Genomic DNA, 20,000 nt, shown 5'->3' with positions numbered 1-20,000 from the left:
CGATCTATTCCTTTTATAAACGGACATGATTGTAAGCAGATGTGTGTAAAAGGATGTATCTGTTATTTTGCATCTGGATGCTTCTAGAAATGTAGTTATTTTATTGTTAGCAATTTTATTTGTACTGTCCTGAATATTAAACGGAACTGTTGTTTAAGTTTTCCTTTAAATTCGTTACTTTTTTGCTTTGTTTATTACGACGCGTACAGCGTCTACACTCCTTGGTGCATTTCACCACTTGGAACCACTTTAGGATCTTTTCGGTTTGAAAGGCAGTTTTTAACATAATTTCTAAGTAACTAAAAAATTTTAAACTTCGTATACTGGTAGAATGTGTTTATAAAACATCTTTTTCTCTTGGCTTTATTGAGAAAATTCTATAGTAAGATATTTGTTGTTTTTTTTTTCTTCAATTTCTGCAATTTCAACCAATCAGTGACGTCTATTTGAGGTGAAAACATTCTGTGCCGTATGAATATGTCCCTCGTTTAAGAAACAGATTGGGTTTATTTACATTTGTTAAGGAAAAAAGATACCCTTCCCCCACCCCTAACCCTAACCCTAAAAGAGATTGAAATGCAATAGATCGATTCTAGGGTCATAATTATGGGTGACAGTTTCAAATGACACCGCTAGAAAAACTGCCGTTCAAACCGAAAAGATCCACGCGTCGTAATAAACAAAGCAAAAAAGTAACGAATTTAAAGGAAAACTTATACAACAGTTCCGTTTAATATTCAGGACAGTACAAATAAAATTGCTAACAATAAAATAACTACATTTCTAGAAGTAAGCATCCAGATGCAAAATGACAGATACATCCTTTTACACACATCTGCTTTCAATCACGTCCGTTTATAAAAGCACGAATGTAATTACATGGTAACAACGAATGCCAACATAAATGCAGCATGATAATATGAAGAACTTTTAGATTCTCCTTCCAAAACCAACTACGAGATAAAGAAGTTCGCAAAATAAAATAAATAGAAATCAACAATGGCCATTCCAATAAATAGACAGATAAATAGATAGATAGATAGATAGATGGATAGGGAGACGCTTATATATGCATAGACCCATACAGGAAATGCAGGTGCTACAACAATTAAAATATAGAGACTCTACATAAAGTGTTTTATGTCAGTAATGTACATTTCTGACTATGGAATTGGCGAACACAAAAAAAAAATCATGAAACAGAATGCTAAACACATTAACTAACAACAATAACATGGTACAAAGACAATAAAATAATAAACCTTATTAACAACAAACCACAGGTATTTGAACCTATTGACAATGTGTTTTATAAATTCGATCACAAACGTGAAAGTCATAAACTTTACGACACCATCTATTATACAAATAAGTCAATCATTTTCCGGTACACCATATACTTACAGCACAAAACAATTACTATACATTGTACCACACAATAAAAACAAAACTATGCAGGAAAACATTAGTGGACAACGTATCTGGAGAGAGTTCCCTAGAAAAATAACCGGATATTTTCGGTTTAAACGACAGTTTTTAACATAATTTCTAGGTAACTAAAAAATTTTAAACTTCATATACTGGTAGAATGTGTTTATAAAACATCTTTTTCTCTTGGCTTTATTGAGAAAATTCTATATTTTGTAAGATATTTGTTATTTTTTTTCCTTCAATTTCTGCTATTTCAACCAATCAGTGACGTCTATTGAGTTAAAAAGCATTCTATGCCGTATGAATATGTCCCTCGTTTAAGAAACAGATTGGGTTTATTTACATTTGTGAAGAAAAAAAGATACCTTTTCCCCACCCCTAATCCTAACCCTAACCCTAACTAACCCTAACTAATCCTAACCCTAAAAAGGATTGAAATGCAATAGATCGATTCTAGGGTCATAATTATGGGTGACAATTTCATATGACACCGCTATAAAAAACTGCCGTTCAAACTGAAAAGATCCAAATAACCGATTAACGATAGCAGCAATACAATGCAGCAAAATACTTGAATAAGCAAACACGCAACATACATAAGTCGCAAGTAAAAACACAATTTAAGGTAGAATTGCAAAATTCGGTGGTGATTTTCGTATCTGTGTCATTGGCTCTACTTACAACAGAAGCCGCATAACCTTCCAACATCATTTCGTACTGAAGGTAAGATTACGCAAGTGTAGAACTTATGATGGCATAATCATCTACTTGATGACTGATTTAGGAAGTTTATTGTTTTAAACAAATTACAAGGAACTCATCGGAAGATATGAAAAAAGAATTCTTGGTTAATATGGAATAAGAAAGTTGTATTTTTAATATAGAGTGTCTAATAGAAAAAACTGTCCTACATATACATGTCTACACGCACACACACACGCACACACACACACACACACACACACAAACACACACATACACGCACGCACACACACATTCACACGTATCTATATACATACATATTTGTATATATATATACGCATATATATTTACTGAAAAGTAAGATACACTACTAGCAACATTTATCAGTTTTGTATAGTATTTTCAAATACATTGAAATAACAAATAATTCCTGAGAAAATAGGTTTGGATTAGTAGCTTAAAGAACGGAAACATGAAACTCGGAGTATTGGATATTATGAGAACTACACACATACAAACACACGCACGCACACACACATACACACACACAGTACACACGCGACTGTACTACGTTTCATTTATATTTTATGGGTGTGTATAAATTAAAAGGACTCACTTGATTTCTAACATTAATCCTTTAGTTATTTTCTATTCTGTCTTCCTTGTAAATAAATCCCAGCGTTGTATGTTGTTTGCCTGACTCTCTTTTCTTTCTTAATTATGTATTACTCCTATAAAGAGTGGAAAATGCTCCGTTTTCAAATATCCTCAAAGCAAACAGTTACAACGTATACATCCGCTACTCGAGTAGCAACCTGCAACAGAGAATAAAAATTGTCAATTAAACACCAGTTATTTATATTATATATTAATAATTTCTCTTATTTATAACACAAATGCATACGCCTTAATGGAACTCAATTAACTGACTGGTGGTATATTGATTCAGTATGTGAGCCTCAATTAGTCACTATCTCTACCAGAAATAGCAGCCAAACTTATCACAGATCGCAACCTGTCATGATTTGTTTTTATTTCTTACATCTAGATGAAGCAGCGGTACCTATATCTTTTGCAGATCATTCAAGTGTAATGTAATTTAGGAACCCGCTTAAACTTTGTAAATTGATACATGCAGAAAAGACATGTTCAGGGTGAAAATTTCAGAAGTCCAACATTGTCACATCACCCGTAACTGTTACTGATCAGTCAGGAGTATCAGGAATATTCAGTATAAAACTGACAGAGCTTTGACAAATCAATTGACTTATGCTATTGACTTGTTATGTCTCCGACAGCGGGGGGGGGGGTGTAATATGTGTATGTGTGCAAAGTAGTAACACTAAGGTAGTGTTTGGACGACCCCACCCGTAAACGTAGATACGTATACTGTACGGTGTGATAGAAAATGGGTTTCAAGATTAGAGCGAGGTCTGTGTGTTGGTCAGATAAGAGTGTTAGGGATGAAATATGTTGAGGATTGCAAATTTTCCGGTTGCTGCACCGACAATACCAATATGGATGAGTGTGAGAACCAAGGAGGTTTGTTAACGTTAAAATTGCTTAAGAAGAGACTTCGGAGAGAAGTAAGATGAGATGGATATTTTCGAAGCAGGAGAAGCTATAACCAAAGATTTATTAGTGGTCGAAGAAATTCGGAGAGCGGTAGAAGAAGCAGATGTAAATGAAGGAGTGAGTGAAAGAGGCTTTGAGCCAGAGTAACTGGCAGCCTTTGTTGTTGATGCCCAAACGAGAAAGGCGAGTGACTAGGAATCTACATATGCACAGATAAACATTAAAGTGTGGAGGCTGAGTAAACAGTTTGCTTTGAATAGCCATGATGTACTATCGATAGGGTTTGAGTGATTTGCTTCTCAGAGAAGAATAGGGTGTGTAGTTTGTATGTTTGTAATGCGTGATGTAGTTGGTTTAGATCAGGTAGGAATTTGCAGATGCTAGAGAAAAAGTATTTGGCCAGTGGGCTTAGCTCTAACCCTTGGTGAAGAGCGATGGGCGAAAGTGAGTTGAGACAGTATGGAAACCCTACGACCGGGGAATTCATCCGAATGCTTACAGCAGAGCGAATTCTGCTAAGGGCATATATGGGTCACGTGACGGAGTTACATCAGACTATGTGGTGTCTATCATTTATCAAGGACATAACAATCCTTTCTATTATAAGCACAAGGCCAGAAATTTGAGAAGAGGGGACTAGTCGATTACATCGAACCCCGTGATTCGCTGGTACTTAATTTATTGGTGGAATTTGAACTCAGAACGTAGCAATGGATAAAATACCGTTAAGCATTTTGTCCTGCGTGCTAACGATTCTTATTTCTTTACAAGGGGCTACGCATAGAGGGGACAAATAAGAACAGACATATGGATTAAGTCGATTATATCGACCCCAGTGCGTAGCTGGTACTTAATTTATCGACCCCGAAAGGATGAAAGGCAAAGTCGACCTTGGCGGAATTTGAACTCAGAACATAACGGCAGACGAAATACCGCTAGGCATTTCGCCCGGCGTGCTAACGTTTCTGCTAGCTCGCCGCCTGTTTCCTCAGCCTCCACACTCTAATGTTTTGTCTGTGCATACGTAGATTCCTGGTCACTCGCCTTTCTCGTTTGGACATCAACAACAAAGGCTGCTAGTTACTCTGGCTCAAAGCCTCTTTCACCCACACTTTCATTTACATCTGCGTCTTCTACCGCTCTCCGAATTTCTTCGACCACCAATAAGTCTTTGGTTATATCTCCTCCTGCTTTGAAAATATCTTTCTCCTGCTTCAAAAATATCCATCACATCTTACTTCTCTCCGAAGTCATCTTCTTAAGTAACTTCAATGTTCACATACCTCCTTGGTTCTCATACTCGTCCATATTTTTATGTCCTTCCTGCATCCTTGTCTGAATAAAAAACTGGAACGTCACAGCGGGAAGCATTTTCGTTATAGGTCTTCCCAATTAGTGCAGGGCATCAGGTTAAACAATAACAACAAAAACAACGACAATAATTACAACTGCACTTGACTTTATCTTCTGATGCAGCTGAGAAGTGGGTAGTCTTTTGTGTGTATTTACTGAAAAGGAATAAAGGAAACAACAAAAACAACATCCTCCTCCTCCTCCTCCTCCTCCTCCTCCGAATCAACCTCGCGGGTAGAATAAAAGGTTCTCGGTTGTCGCCGTCAGGAAATAAATCGTATGAGAAAATTCTGCATTTAAACACTGATGTGATGCAGTTGAATCCCAGATCCACTATCAAGTGTTACTTCAAAAATCCTTAGGGAGAAATCGATATCTAAGTGAGAAATCGATATCTATCTATCTATCTATCTATCTATCTATCTATCTATCTATCCGTCTGTCTATCAGTCTGTCTGTCTGTCTGTCTGTCTGTCTGTCTATCTAAATTTAAATAATATGGGTGAAAAATTGAATATTAATTTGATTAATATCAATTTAAAACCAGTGGCCTAGCATATTGAAAAAATCTGAAGATTCAGAAAAATTATTATCCCTCTTATATGTATGTATCTATCTATATATAATGTGTGTGTATATACGTGTGTATATATATCTATCTATATATGTATGTATACATATATGTGTATATGTGCATATGTGTGTGCATATATGTATACGTATATATATATATATATATATATAATATATATATATATATGTATATATTAGGGTAGCCCATTTTATAAGGGTGATTTTTGCATTTCTTTATGTTTTAGATTTCACCACTGCAGATTATGAGGTTAGGTATAAAAACGTTCTTAGTGAATTTTCAATATGATTGAACAATATTTTGGTAGTGTCACAAGACCGATATATTATGGTAATATATATACACCTATATACCTATACATATACATACATATGTATGTATGTATGTATGTATGTATGTATGTATGTATGTATGTATGTATGTATGTATGTATGTATGTATGTATGTATGTATGTATGTATGTATATATATATATATATATATATATATATATATATATATTATATATATATACATATATATATATATATACATATATATATATATATATATGTATATATATATATATATATGTATATATATATATATATATATATATATATATATATATATATATATATATAATATATATATATATATATCTGTAGAGATTACTTGTTATGTACGCATGCATTTGGAAATCCTTTTCCACAGGCTGAAACAGTAGCAGATGCTAGTAACATTGCACTGCGATCGCTTATTTTAGCTCTATCCAAAGCCACTGCCAGATCAGCTGGTACTATTTGTTCATGAGTTTTTGATTTTTTACTGAGAGGAATTTTGGATGATCCAGGTTTGTGGCTCGTCATTTGACTCACCACTGCTGTTATCACAGCTACTCTCCAAAGTAACAACTGACTGCTTTTTCTTGCAAAGAATCTCTGCTTCGTTTCCCTTCTCTTCTTCTATCCGTTTGCGTTTCCTTTGTTGCTCTGCAACATAATTCCTGTCAATAACACTCATATAACCTTCCTTCCTTTTTCTCTCCGAACATTTAGAAATAAACCAGCTTCTTCGTTTGACACCATTTTCACTACATCAGCATGAGCAATGCCAAATAAGTCATCCAAGCAATCCTTAAATTTGCTTTCATTTGCAATTTGATTCTGATTTCTCCTTCACTTTGCTTTTTGAAGTGATCTATATTGTTGCTTGTCTTTCATTGGTATCTCAGCGTTGTCCCAGTTTTCATTTATTTCTGAATACACAATATCTGATGCTCCTTTCACTGTTTTCTTATGATAAAAAAGGAGTCTTAATACATCTCCAATTGATGGGAATTTTTATAATACGAATCTTTTCAATCATATATCCAATAAATCAAATCCGTTTTTCACTTCTTTTCATCAAAATAGACATGTTTAATTAAAACACTACGGCAGTGCAGCGATGACACATCTACACACGACGAAAGCTATAACAATACTGATTAGGAAATACGGCTTACGGCGCGGAGTAAAGCATAGCCTCACACAAGCCGACATATGGAATATGTATGTACGTGAGTATATCTGTCGAATTTTTCAGATGATTTGGTCTCTGCACTATTTCATTTATTGATAAATGGAATACTTTTACTACAGCTCCATTACAAGCTATTTATTAGATTAAACTTTACTTCATACTGAAGCAAAATATTGAATCGCTAAGTGGCAACTCTAAATACTATGAAACTTTCTTCAAATTTCAAGTAAAGTGTTTATATGTCAAGCGTCACAAATTGATGGGATGAGAGTTCAACATTTCTCAAATTTGTTTCTCTGGGCACTCTAATACATACATACATACATACATACATACATACATACATACATACATACATACATACATACATACATACATACATACATACATACATACATACATACATATATATATATATGGGAAGAAAATGGATATAATAACAATGAGAAACTCGTGGTTTACGCTGGCATGTCTTTAATTAAATAGGTAATAAAAAACGTAAGAAGCAGTTGCTTCTTACTTCTTTGTTACCTATTTAATTAAAGGCATGCCACCGTAAACCATGAGTTTCCTATTGTCATTATATCCATTTTCTTCTCTTATATAACCTAAACTCTGGTTTACTAACCGAAACGCTTGCTACCGTACAATCTTACAAAAGACTGCGCCTACCCAGGTAATAGCCAGGAGCAACTCTGAATTTAATTATCCCTTAGAGGTATTAAACTCCTCTAACTTGATATATATATATATATATATATATATATATATATATGGTAGAAAAGTAACACGCGAGTTGATATGTATAATGAAAATAAGACAAGGTAGAAAATGCTAAAATAATTTTAGCGTGAAGTACATTTTAGTACTGGTTTCCGTCTTTTTTTTTCAACTAAGAGTAAAATAAGAAAAATACAATTAAAATGGAGAAAAGAATTAAGTGAAATGTTTTGTAAATATTTTCATAGTCTTTGAATAGGTAAATATTTCCATAGTTTTCAGATAGTCTGTCTGTCTATTCCTTTGTGGCCTGAGTCCAGGTATTCACAAAGGAATAGAGAGACAGACAGATTGTCTGAAAACTATGAAAATATTTACCTATTCAAAGACTATGAAAATATTTACAAAACATTTCACTTAATTAATTAAGTGAAAGAGAGAGAGAGAGAGAGAGAGAAAGAGAGAGAGAGAAAGAGAGAGAGAGAAAGAGAGAGAGAGAGAGAGAGAGAGAGAGACAAATTCAGCAAGGATATTAAGAAAGGTTCTTGAGATTTGAGGACAGTTTTTACAAACCTCTAACAACATTCGGATAACTAAAATAGCATTCAATATCCATTTCTTTACTACCCACAAGGGGCTAAACACAGAGAGGACAAACAAGGACAGACAAACTGATTAAGTCGATTATATCGACCCCAGTGCGTAACTGGTACTTATTTTATCGACCTCGAAAGGATGAAAGGCAAAGTTGACCTCGGCGGAATTTGAACTCAGAACGTAGCGGCAGACGAAATACCGCTAAGCATTTCGCCCGGCGTGCTAACGTTTCTGCTATCTCGCCACCAAAACCATTATGCTAGTGCTGCTGGTAATGGCCATGACTTTTTATTTGCCGCAATGGTGGTGGAAGCGGGGACATTACATGAACGAATTACAGAAAGTGTAGGGGTTTATATTGGGTTGATTATTAACAAAACAATTACATGCGAAAACCAAAGTACATAAGTGTAATAAACTGAAGCGTCCCAATAAGAGGTCAGCCTCCTAAGGCCAATCGACGAAACCGACAGAGTCATAATTTCTCTGAATATTAGCGACAAAAGTTTTCTCTGAGATGAATGCTGATAAAAGGTTCAGTCACTCGGACTATATACATCACTATCACTCATTTTCAGGGTATTTTCTGGGGGTAGCACCTCTTCCTTCACCATAACCTCCTATTCCAGTGAAATTCAAAGTTGACGAGGGCCTGGTTAAGAGGAAAGTTCCTGCCTCCAGCCACCCTGCAATCTCTTGCTACAGCCGCCAAAGGAAAACTATCTGCACTTGTAGACCAAAGGAGAGTGATGGAGTGATCATCGTGATGGATTCGATTGGAAACCAGATCGGTTCTTCGTACAACAGTTGTTGGACATAATTTTACTTGTTAGTAATATTCGGACAATGAGTTTTAAACTAAGCGGAAGTTATTTACTGTTACTGTTCTATTATATGATGTTCTGGAAGGAACTGAATGGTAAATCAAGTCCCTGCTTCGTCCGTACACGATTACACAGACAAGCATGTATACGAGGTCTGATCAATAAGTATCCGGACTGTTGCAATAGTAACGAAGCCAAAGTACGCAGAGTGAAGTCGTTTGGCCTTGAACTTTGCTGTGCATGTGCACTAAGTTTTTATGTTCTAGTTCACTTTCGCTGTTTAAGGCAGTACTTGGAAGGAAGGTGTGTAGTGTGTGATCGTCGCATTGACCGTGACAGAGAAAGTTTTCATGGCAATACCTGCCCAGAGGCCAAAGCAAAGTTGCAGAAAATGTATGGAGAGGAGTGTATGAGCCGCACAGATGTGTACAAGTGGTTCAGATGTTTCCAAGATGGCCGCAAAATATCGATATTGAAGAATATTCTGGTAGACATGCAGCCAGCAGAATTGGAAAAACATCGCAGATGTGCGTGTAGCTGTGAAGAGAAATCGTAGAATTACCATCCGGTTCAGTTCAGTCCATTGTCACTGAAGATTTGGGTATGAGACGCGTGTCTGCCAAGTTTGTGCCAAAACTGCTTTCAGCTATCAAAAAGACACTCGGATTTCAGTTACACAAGATCTCTTTGAATATGTTGAGAACGATGAAAACATTTTGAAAACTTTGAGTAGGTCTCTGAGCAGATATCGCTTTTAGAAAATTTTGATGCAGATTCTCAGCTCAACTTTCTCTGTCAAGGTCAATATGACGATCACACGCTACACACTTTTCTTCCAAGCACTGCTGTAAACAGCAGCAGTAAGCTAGAACGTTAAAACTTGGTGCGCATGCACAGTAGAGTTTAAGGTCAATCTTTGCAAAGCGGTTTTGCTCTGCGTGCTTTAGTTCCGTTACTATTACAACAGTCCGGATACTTATTGATCAGATCACGTATACGTAAACAGTCACAGACACGCTTATACACATATGACCAACATGCACTAGTTATACGCTCGCACACGCGCACATATACAAACTCAAACACGCACACATACACGCACACATGCAGTCTCATAGAATCGTAGTCATGCGCATACATAAAGAGTTATATACACACATACAAGCATGTTTACTAATACATAAGCCCACATATTCACCCACATATACACAGGATCTCATATACAAATACACACATTCATACATACATACACACACATAGACACTTCAACACAAAGATAATACATATCAACACAACCAAGCACACGCACACACATGCGTGCACATCTAACAACCACCATCACACACATACATACACAAACTAGAACATAAGATCCGGGTTCGAAACCGCTGGATTGACGTAACGGAATGTAAACATACTTAGGTTTTGCGGCAGCTGGAGTTGTTTGTATTGTTAACACTTGATAGGAGCTGAACCAGCTGAAGCCGTGATTTAAAAAAATATTTTAAGCCATAGAATTTATGCCTGTTCGCGTCTACGAAGGCACCTAAGGCAGTTAGCAATTTTTTTTTAAAAGCTATCATCCATATTAAAGGTGCAAGCGTGGCTGTGTGGTGAGATGTTTGCTTCAGAGTCACATGGTTCCGGGTTCAGTCACACTACGTGACACCTTGAACAAGTGTTTTCTACTATAGCCTCGTGTTGGCCAAAGACTTGTGAGTGGATTTGTTAGACAAAAACTGAAAGAAGCTTGTCTTATACACACACATCGCACATTGACCTTAAACTCTACTGTGCATACGCACCAAGTTGTAACGTTCTAGCTTACTGCTGCTGTTTACAGCAGTGCTTGGAAGAAAAGTGTGTAGCGTGTGATCGTCACATTGACCATGGCAGAGAAAGCTGAGCAGAGAATCTGCATCAAAATTTGCTAAAAGCTTGGTAATATCTGCTCAGAGGTTTACTCAAAGTTTTCAAAATGTTTTCATCGTTCTCAACAGAATCAAAGAGATCTTGTGTAACTGAAATCTGAGTGTCTTTTTGGTTAGCTGAAAGTAGTTTCGGCACAAACTTGGCAGACACACATCTCATACCTAAATCTTCAGTGAAAATCTTACTGTTGACAAAGTCTGCGTGGCGTTCAATTAAAAATAATTAAAAATACACATTAATTACAGGGCATCATCAGCGAGAGATTATGTAAACACACGAGAGATAAATACTAAATAAATACAAAAAAAGATACACATTAAATACAGGATATCACGAAAGAGTGAAAAATACGTAAACACACAGAGATAAGTACAGGACAAAATACTAAAGGAAGTCTAATTCCTTCTCATTTGTCGGCCGTTTATTAATACTTGTTTAGAGCTTTCAACGACAAGACGGGAAAACTTCATAAGACAGCAGCATCCAGAAATTTTAAAAATATAAAATTTATGGAGAGTTAGGACTTCGAACGAACAAACAACACCAGAGTAGATCGTCGACTGTTTACTCTGTATGTCACTATAAGTATATGTCACTATGTATGTAAGTTAAGGTGCATGTATACAAGTTTGTGCTCATATAAAATTTGGATATATTTTAGATTTTATAACTATCTGCACTCAGGTATTCTACTTTTATCAGCATAAAGTATAAAATCTGAATATAATCCTTAAAAAATATGTAAATAATTTTAACCGCAAACAACGAACGAATGGTATTTGAAACTACATAACTTTTTGAAGACGTAGTTTTTTTTCTTAAAATAGGAATTTTAATAGCGATGTCAGCCTTCCAAAATAAACTGTCGCTATATTTAGTGTGCATTATTATTGACTCAGATGCTGGTAAAACATTTTAAGTAAACATTATTGATACGAATACAGTCAAATTAAATGTCAAACAAGAAACTGTTTTATTGCCTCCTTTGCTATTTGAAACCGCCTTCAGACTTTCTGAAAATATGATTGTTAAGTGAAGTATTTTAATTACCTATTCAACTCTCTGTACAGTGCTGTAACTATAATTCATCCTCTTCTCAGGACCCCAAAACAATTGCTTGGTACGTCTGTGCAACATACCGCGAAGGTTGCTAGAATAATACTTGGAAGAGATTGTAGTCTCGTGTTTTCTATACGAGATGAGGAGTGTTTTTGTTATCATTTTCTTTATTTGCTTACCATCCACTCCTCAGCAACTTTTGCGTAGTCTCCAGGACGACGTGACAAAATACATATATTAAGTGCAACATAGGCGCAGGAGTGGCTGTGTGGGAAGTAGCTTGCTTACCAACCACATGGTTCCGGGTTCAGTTCCACTGCGTGGCATCTTGGGCAGTGTCTTCTACTATAGTCTCGGGCCGACCAAAGCCTGTGAATGGATTTGGTAGACGGAAACCCAAAGAAGCCCGTCGTATATATGCATATATATATACATACACAACAACACAACACACACACACACACACACACAACATATATATATAGATATATATATATATATATAATAGAAATATTAAAATTACTAAGTCTCTCTAAAAGAGAACAACGGCAGCGTTCCCAGAAAATATTAGTTATCGCCATACTAATATGGCATTCTTATAAAAATAAGAAAAAAGCTGACCGCTTATTAGCTCCATGAGGCCATCGCCTTAAGTTAGCTATTTGATACACAAACTGTATCCATATAACCTTTGAACAAGGGAGGTCAGTCGCTCCACACTACTTGGCCGGCAGCTACAGACGCGTTTCGGGGTATTGCCCCTTTTCAATGCAGCGTAGCCAAACCAGTAGGTGTCGCTTCCGACAATCTCTGTTCAAAGGTTTTATTTACCTAGCTTCGGTGGAATACATCCACTTGTTTTCAATAATAGAAAATTTAAAATTACTAAGTCTCTCTAAAAGAGAACAACGGCAGCGTTCCCAGAAAAATTAGTTATCTCGCCATACTAATATGGCATTCTTATAAAAATAAGAAAAAAGCTGACCGCTTATTAGCTCCATGAGGCCATCGCCTTAGTTAGCTATTTGATACACAAACTTATCCATATAACCTTTGAACAAGGGAGGTCAGTCGCTCCACACTACTTGGCCGGCAGCTACAGACGCGTTTCGGGGTATTGCCCCTTTTCAATGCAGCGTAGCCAAACCAGTAGGTGTCGCTTCCGAAATCTCTGTTCAAAGGTTTTATTTACCTAGCTTCGGTGGAATACATCCACTTGTTTTCAATAATAGAAATATTAAAATTACTAAGTCTCTCAAAAGAGAACAACGGCAGCGTTCCCAGAAAATATTAGTTATCGCCATACTAATATGGCATTCTTATAAAAATAAGAAAAAAGCTGACCGCTTATTAGCTCCATGAGGCCATCGCCTAAGTTAGCTATTTGATACACAAACTGTATCCATATAACCTTTGAACAAGGGAGGTCAGTCGCTCCACACTACTTGGCCGGCAGCTACAGACGCGTTTCGGGGTATTGCCCCTTTTCAATGCAGCGTAGCCAAACCAGTAGGTGTCGCTTCCGACAATCTCTGTTCAAAGGTTTTATTTACCTAGCTTCGGTGGAATACATCCACTTGTTTTCAATAATAGAATATTAAAATTACTAAGTCTCTCTAAAAGAGAACAACGGCAGCGTTCCCAGAAAATATTAGTTATCGCCATACTAATATGGCATTCTTATAAAAATAAGAAAAAAGCTGACCGCTTATTAGCTCCATGAGGCCATCGCCTTAAGTTAGCTATTTGATACACAACTGTATCCATATAACCTTTGAACAAGGGAGGTCAGTCGCTCCACACTACTTGGCCGGCAGCTACAGACGCGTTTCGGGGTATTGCCCCTTTTCAATGCAGCGTAGCCAACCAGTAGGTGTCGCTTCCGACAATCTCTGTTCAAAGGTTTTATATTACCTAGCTTCGGTGGAATACATCCACTTGTTTTCAATAATAGAAATATTAAAATTACTAAGTCTCTCTAAAAGAGAACACGGCAGCGTTCCCAGAAAATATTAGTTATCGCCATACTAATATGGCATTCTTATAAAAATAGAAAAGCTGACCGCTTATTAGCTCCATGAGGCCATCGCCTTAAGTTAGCTATTTGATACACAAACTGTATCCATATAACCTTTGAACAAGGGAGTCAGTCGCTCCACACTACTTGGCCGGCAGCTACAGACGCGTTTCGGGGTATTGCCCCTTTTCAATGCAGCGTAGCCAAACCAGTAGGTGTCGCTTCCGACAATCTCTGTTCAAAGGTTTTATTTACCTAGCTTCGGTGGAATACATCCACTTGTTTTCAATAATAGAAATATTAAAATTACTAAGTCTCTCTAAAAGAGAACAACGGCAGCGTTCCCAGAAAATATTAGTTATCGCCATACTAATATGGCATTCTTATAAAATAAAAAAAAGCTGACCTTATTAGCTCCATGAGGCCATCGCCTTAAGTTAGCTATTTGATACACAAACTGTATCCATATAACCTTTGAACAAGGGAGGTCAGTCGCTCCACACTACTTGGCCGGCAGCTACAGACGCGTTTCGGGGTATTGCCCCTTTTCAATGCAGCGTAGCCAAACCAGTAGGTGTCGCTTCCGACAATCTCTGTTCAAAGGTTTTATTTACCTAGCTTCGGTGGAATACATCCACTTGTTTTCAATAATAGAAATATTAAAATTACTAAGTCTCTCTCTAAAAGAGAACAACGGCAGCGTTCCCAGAAAATATTAGTTATCGCCATACTAATATGGCATTCTTATAAAAATAAGAAAAAAGCTGACCGCTTATTAGCTCCATGAGGCCATCGCCTTAAGTTAGCTATTTGATACACAAACTGTATCCATATAACCTTTGAACAAGGGAGGTCAGTCGCTCCACACTACTTGGCCGCAGCTACAGACGCGTTTCGGGGTATTGCCCCTTTTCAATGCAGCGTAGCCAAACCAGTGGTGTCCCTTCCGACAATCTCTGTTCAAAGGTTTTATTTACCTAGCTTCGGTGGAATACATCCACTTGTTTTCAATAATAGAAATATTAAAATACTAAGTCTCTCTATAACCTTTGAACAGAGATTGTCGGAAGCGACACCTACTGGTTTGGCTACGCTGCATTGAAAAGGGGCAATACCCCGAAACGCGTCTGTAGCTGCCGGCCAAGTAGTGTGGAGCGACTGACCTCCCTTGTTCAAAGGTTATATGGATACAGTTTGTGTATCAATAGCTAACTTAAGGCGATGGCCTCATGGAGCTAATAAGCGGTCAGCTTTTTTCTTATTTTTAATAAGATGCCATATTAGTATGGCGATAACTAATATATATATATATATTATAATATATAATAATATATATATATATGTGTGTGTGTGTTGTGTGTGTGTGTGTGTGTGGTGTGTGTGTGTGTATGATTGTGTGTCTGTGTTTGTCCCCCTAGCATTGCTTGACAACCGGTGCTGGTGTGTTTATGTCGCCGTCACTTAGCGGCTCGGCAAAAGAGACCGATAGAATAAGTACTGGGCTTAAAAGGAATAAGTCCCGGGGTCGATTTGCTCGACTAAAGGCGCTGCTCCACATGGCCGCAGTCAAATGACTGAAACAAGTAAAAGAGTAAAAGAGTAAGAGGAAAACAAACTCTCGAGTTTACGTATGTCATGTACCACAAAGCGTTGATCGTCATTGAAAATACTGCACAGTCCATTGTTAGCAAGGATCTCGAACAGTAAAGACTACCAGCTCCAGTACGAACGGCAGTTCGTACTGTGACATTAAAAAAAACTGTAACAGTACATTCACTAAAATAAATTACTCTCAGTTCCAGATAGATAACGCTTATGCCAGGCTCAAGAAGACTAATACTATCTGGCCTGGTAGAAAAAGTTTCCTTTGATGCTTTGAGCGAAACAAATGCAAATTTGCTCATCAACTGTACTTGATAAAAAATTCGTTCCCTTAACAGATTGTTATGACAGTGGTCTCATCTGGGACAGTTATAACTTTACATACATATGACACAACTGCTCATTCTCCTTTTAAGCCATCACTCAACCTTACACACAAATGACACTCCCGTGTGTAGCACAGACAGAAGTTCTAAAGCAGGTCAAACTGAAAGTATGAGTGTACAACGTCTCACAGACTTGTATTTGAGGCTCTAAATTGCACCTGAGATTACACAAACAACATAAGTGGAGTTACACTTTACTAGTTTCAGGGAAACTCTGCCTGTCATTTGAAAGGGTACAAGATGAGCTGAGAGGATGCCTCAAGAAACCAACAATTGTAGATTAGAAGGAAAACTTAATCTTTCTACCGACACGAGAGTAGCACTTAACAGAGCCGTCTCAGTCGCCAAGTTTGCTAAAGTTTTAATTTAGCTGGGAATAATTGTGAGTTTACCAGAGTATGGAGAATTGAAAATAAAATTTTAAAAAGTGAAACGATCTTCAAGATATCTTTGCTACTGAAAGTTTACTCTCACAGAATAATCCTGTGAGAGTACTTTCAGTAGCAAAGATATCTTGAAGATCGTTTCACTTTTTAAAATTTTATTTTCAATTCTCCATACTCTGGTAAACTCACAATTATTCCCAGCTAAATTAAAACTTTAGCAAACTTGGCGACTGAGACGGCTCTGTTAAGTGCTACTCTCGTGTCGGTAGAAAGATTAAGTTTTCCTTCTAATCTACAATTGTTGGTTTCTTGAGGCATCCTCTCAGCTCATCTTGTACCCTTTCAATGACAGGCAGAGTTTCCCTGAACTAGTAAAGTGTAACTCCACTTATTGTTTTGTGTAATCTCAGGTGCAATTTAGAGCCTCAAATACAAGTCTGTGAGACGTTGTACACTCATACTTTCAGTTTGACCTGCTTTAGAACTTCTGTCTGTGCTACACACGGGAGTGTCATTTGTGTGTAAGGTTGAGTGATGGCTTAAAAGGAGAATGAGCAGTTGTGTCATATGTATGTAAAGTTATAACTGTCCCAGATGAGACCACTGTCATAACAATCTGTTAAGGGAACGAATTTTTTATCAAGTACAGTTGATGAGCAAATTTGCATTTGTTTCGCTCAAAGCATCAAAGGAAACTTTTTCTACCAGGCCAGATAGTATTAGTCTTCTTGAGCCTGGCATAAGCGTTATCTATCTGGAACTGAGAGTAATTTATTTTAGTGAATGTACTGTTACAGTTTTTTTTAATGTCACAGTACGAACTGCCGTTCGTACTGGAGCTGGTAGTCTTTACTGTTCGAGATCCTTGCTAACAATGGACTGTGCAGTATTTTCAATGACGATCAACGCTTTGTGGTACATGACATACGTAAACTCGAGATGTTTGTTTTCCTCTTACTCTTTTACTCTTTTACTTGTTTCAGTCATTTGACTGCGGCCATGCTGGAGCAGCGCCTTTAGTCGAGCAAATCGACCCCGGGACTTATTCCTTTTAAGCCCAGTACTTATTCTATCGGTCTCTTTTGCCGAGCCGCTAAGTGACGGCGACATAAACACACCAGCACCGTTGTCAAGCAATGCTAGGGGGACAACACAGACACACAATCATACACACACACACACACACCACACACACACACACACACATATATATATATAATATATATATATATATATATATATGTGTGGTGTGTGTGTGTGTGTGTGTGTGTTGTGTGTATGTATATATATATGCATATATACGACGGGCTTCTTTGGGTTTCCGTCTACCAAATCCATTCACAAGGCTTTGGTCGGCCCGAGACTATAGTAGAAGACACTTGCCCAAGATGCCACGCAGTGGAACTGAACCCGGAACCATGTGGTTGGTAAGCAAGCTACTTACCACACAGCCACTCCTGCGCCTATGTTGCACTTAATATAATGTATTTTGTCACGTCGTCCTGGAGACTACGCAAAAGTTGCTGAGGAGTGGATGGTAAGCAAATAAAGAAAATGATAACAAAAACACTCCTCATCTCGTATAGAAAACACGAGACTACAATCTCTTCCACAGTATTATTCTAGCAACCTTCGCGGTATGTTGCACAGACGTACCAAGCAATTGTTTTGGGGTCCTGAGAAGAGGATGAATTATAGTTACAGCACTGTACAGAGAGTTGAATAGGTAATTAAAATACTTCACTTAACAATCATATTTTCAGAAAGTCTGAAGGCGGTTTCAAATAGCAAAGGAGGCAATAAATACAGTTTCTTGTTTGACATTTAAATTTGACTGTATTCGTATCAAATAATGTTTACTTAAAATGTTTTACCAGCATCTGAGTCAATAATAATGCACACTAAATATAGCGACAGTTTATTTTGGAAGGCTGACATCGCTATTAAAATTCCTATTTTAAGAAAAAAAACTACGTCTTCAAAAAGTTATGTAGTTTCAAATACCATTCGTTCGTTGTTTGCGGTTAAAATTATTTACATATTTTTTAAGGATTATATTCAGATTTTATACAAATCATGAATGGTTTGGAGAATTTTGGGAATATCCGAGCTTACCATCATTCGATAGGTATCAGCCCAATTCATCTGTATTGGGCCGGTATCTATTCATACTGTAGCTGCCATGAACTATGTTACCGTTAATGTAACAAAGGCGGCAAACTATCAGAGTCGTTAGAGCCTCAGGCAGAATGTTTTGCGGAATTTGTTCCGATTCTCTGAGCTCCGTGTTCAAACTTCGCCGAAGGCTACTTTCCTTTCATCCCTTTGGAGATCGATATAAAGGTATCAATCCATCAGATCGGATGCCTTGCAGTATTCCGGCTCTTGCATTATGAGTCCAAATCCTGCCATGACCTGCAAAGACGACTTATAGGTCCGTTGCCCAGTTTAATACCTCCAGCTGGCATTCTCGGTGCCTTAAGCAGAGTCTACTCTGTTGCAAGTATTCGGGCCAGATTTCCGATTTGAGGATACTTTCCTCTCTTTCTCCCTTCCAACAGTCTTGGAGGCCCTGCAAAAGGCCATAGCACCGCCTTCCTTCCTGACCAAAAAGTAAAAAAAAAAAAAAGAGAAAAACAAAATGTTCTTAATATTCTTCAAACATTTGTTTTCCTTCTTCACAATATGCAGCTACAAAACAAACGGTCAAAATTCTTATGCCCCATGTGATCGAAGTAATCATTATAACTGGCTTTGCATTCCATGCATTATCTCCATTTCAAAAGAACAGGAAATGCAGTCTCCGGAACTCTCGTCGAATAAAACACTCTTCTAATACAAATGCTTTGTTTTCTGAATAACATTTGTTACAAGAAAATATATAAAATAAAACAAAGAAATTAAAATTACTAAGTGTGGCAGTGTGGTAATGAAGCTAGCTTAGCAGCCACGTGGTCACGGGTTCGGTCCCTCTGCTCGACGTCTTGGGTAAGTGTTTTATGCTGTAGCCCGACCGACTCGACCAATGTCTCGTGAGTGAATTTAGTTGACGGAAACTGCATGGAAGCTGGTTGTGTGTATATATATATATATATATATTATATATATATATATACGACGGGCTTCTTTCAGTTTCCGTCTGCCAAATCCACTCACAAGGCTTTGGTCAGCCCGTGGCTATAGTAGAAGACACTTGCCCAAGGTGCCACTCAGTGGGACTGAACCGGGACCATGTGATTGGGAAGCAGGTTTTTTACCATACAGCCACTCCTGCGCCTATATATATATATATATATATATATATATATATAATATATATAT

At 37.3% G+C, this 20,000-nt stretch overlaps 1 protein-coding gene across 4 annotated transcripts in view; it reads right to left on the bottom strand.

Annotated features, from left to right (window-relative positions):
• LOC115212881 (E3 ubiquitin-protein ligase RGLG5) overlaps positions 1–20,000 on the bottom strand; it is a 264,462-nt gene that overhangs the window by 241,590 nt on the left and 2,872 nt on the right. For 2 of the 4 annotated variants that reach the window (XM_029781675.2, XM_029781674.2), the window contains exon 2: positions 2,750–2,948. The gene's annotated coding sequence lies outside the window, so the exon portion shown is untranslated. Of the gene's footprint in view, positions 1–2,749; positions 2,949–12,279; positions 12,389–18,794; positions 18,981–20,000 lie in introns of those variants that run through there. The other 2 variants (XM_036503716.1, XM_029781673.2) reach the window with 2 other exon arrangements.

Source organism: Octopus sinensis, linkage group LG6 (assembly GCF_006345805.1).
Source record: "Octopus sinensis linkage group LG6, ASM634580v1, whole genome shotgun sequence".
NCBI lineage: Eukaryota > Metazoa > Mollusca > Cephalopoda > Octopoda > Octopodidae > Octopus > Octopus sinensis.
This window is presented reverse-complemented; position numbering and strand designations above follow the sequence as displayed.